Here is a 2,519-nt window from a genome sequence, read left to right as displayed (position 1 = left end):
TCACCAACTCTTTAAGGATAATGGTCTAAGGCCACTGTGCCAGTAGAAGCATCAATGAGCACCAATGAGAAATAGATCATTAGAATTCATTAATCCCAAATCTCCAACCAAAAATTCCTTTCACATCCTAAATTATGATGCCAAAGCATTAATGTAGCAATCTTAAGCTCAAGGCTATTTGAAAACACTGAGATACTACATATAGAAGAAACTATGTGCCAAGACTAAGCAAGTATGGGAAAGCTTTGTTTAGGAATATAACTTTGCAATACTCCTGAGTATAACTTTATGGCTTCTATAAAGAAGAAAAGACAGAATCTTGGAATGGTCAACTACTTCGCAGAATTTCTGCACCTATGTTGACCATCATTTTCTATTTGACTCAGCAAGAAGAAAAGAATAGATTATTGAGGCAACATGGAATAAATTACAGTAAAATAAAAACAGAGACACAATAAGTCAATGAGTCATTTTGGTGACTGGGGCAAGCAGCCCTAAACCTGTCCTCAAATCTACAATGTTATTCATGCTGTGAAAATGATACAAAAGTAAATAAAACAAATTGAGTTGAATAGGAGAAAAAACTAGGAGACAGAGTGCTGGTGGTAGCAAAGGAAAACTCTGGCCTACCCTCAGATGTCTCTAGGAAATAATGAAGCCACTTATGGGCAGTGTGCCTCCTCAAATGTGAAAAAAAATAGAGGACTGGGCAAAATCTCACCTGGTATGTAACCAACAAAGTAAAAAAATAGAGTATCTGGTAGCTTCATAGTTTAATGGATTACCTTTGCTAACTTGATGCAAAATTTAGCTATTTTTATGGTGCTCAAGCAATGAAGGTACAGTCAAAATTAAAAATGTAGCAAAATATTTAACAATTAAAATATATGCCTTCTAAATTTCAGTCTCTGGAGGAAGTGTGTGATTAATCCTATATTAGTAAAGGCAAAGAGGGAGGGTAAAGTGTATATTATGATAAGGTCCCTTAAAATGACCTACCTCATAGGGCCATGGTAAAAATCAACACAGCAAACATACATAAGGTTAAGCTCTCTATAAATAATATAAACACTTGGTATTTCAGGTTCTAAAATTTCTATTTTTCTCACTTTTAAGAGAAGAGTTTCTTAATGGTCTCCTTCATTTTTTTGTTCCTGAAACTATAGATAATAGGGTGGAACATGAGGCTAAGGAAGGTAAATGTCGCTGCAACGGTTGTGTCCCATCATGGAGGGTAAGTAGCTGAAAAACATAGATATATGAGTTTTTGTTGTTCATCTTTTGGTCTCAAAGAGGACCAATGATGTAGGAGTCCAATGCTTTGACTTGCAAGTGAACTGGATTTAAGTGAGGCAGAGCTGTGCAAAGTCATCAACCTCATTCTCTTCTTCAGAGTCATCATAGTCCAGTGGCAAGACATAGGTCAAGATGACTGCCAATGGCCTGGAAGATTCATGAATGCTCTACTACCAAAGAACAACAGCAAGACAGAAATGTAGCTGGTACAGGTGGAGAAAGTCTTTTGGTGACTATTAAAGGTATCCTTAGGATTACAGTGGTAATTAAAATGTAGGAGAGGGCAATGATCAGGCCAGCAGAATGGATGGTAATAGCATGGATTATATCTCGCACTAGGATTGTAGAGGCATCTTTGCAAGCCAAGTTCAGTAAAGGGCAAAGTCACAGAAGATCTGATGGATCTGATTGGAGCCACAGAAGAGTAAGGTGGAGATCCATGCAACTTCAGGGAGTAAGATAAGGAAGCCAAACACACAAGAACCAGTATTCAACTGCGCACAGAGCCCAGTCATTGTGGTCTTATATCTAAGGGGATTACAGATAACAATGTACTGTCAATGGTCATAGTCACCAGCAAAATGCCTTCAGTTGTTTTAAGTGAATGGAAGACATACATTTGTAGGAGGCAACTAGTGAAGGAGATAGTCTTCTGGTCACTGACCAGGTCTAAGAGCACCTTGGGATTGGTGACTGTGGTATACCAAATCTCCAGGAAGGAGAAGATGCTGATAAAATTGTACATGTGGTTATGGAGCCAAGCATCCAGCTTTACAGCAGTGACAATCAAGAGGTTCCCAATGGCAATAAACAGTTAGATAAGGAGCAGTGGAATGAAGAACCAGGGGACCTCTTCCTAGAAGTGGGGGAACACAGAGAAAAGAAACTGTCACCATTGATTGGCTCTTTTTCTCCATGTCATGGGCAGAATCACCTGTGAGGGTAAGAAAGAACAAACACTGACTCCCAAAGTGGCAAGGACTTATTTTTACTCTCTTTTCATACTCAGATCAATATCATTCCTCTTCCTCTCCCCACATCAATTCACTTAAATTCATATGATTTAGATTTGGGAGGGAATGCAGAGTTTATCTAAGTATCCCCTATTTTTTAACTTTAATAATGTTTTTCCAATATCTAAGTTCTCCACTAAAATCCTTCTCCTTCATAATTTTTCTCTCCAACCCTTCCTTCTTTCTAACTTATTACTACCAAGGGGACCA

General features: G+C 38.2%; 1 pseudogene; it reads right to left on the bottom strand.

Annotated features, from left to right (window-relative positions):
- Positions 1–1,423: 1,423 nt before the first annotated feature.
- LOC118846880 lies at positions 1,424–2,213 on the bottom strand (annotated as a pseudogene).
- Positions 2,214–2,519: the final 306 nt, after the last annotated feature.

The sequence above is a fragment of the Trichosurus vulpecula genome, chromosome 4 (assembly GCF_011100635.1).
Source record: "Trichosurus vulpecula isolate mTriVul1 chromosome 4, mTriVul1.pri, whole genome shotgun sequence".
Taxonomy (NCBI): Eukaryota; Metazoa; Chordata; class Mammalia; order Diprotodontia; family Phalangeridae; genus Trichosurus; species Trichosurus vulpecula.
This window is presented reverse-complemented; position numbering and strand designations above follow the sequence as displayed.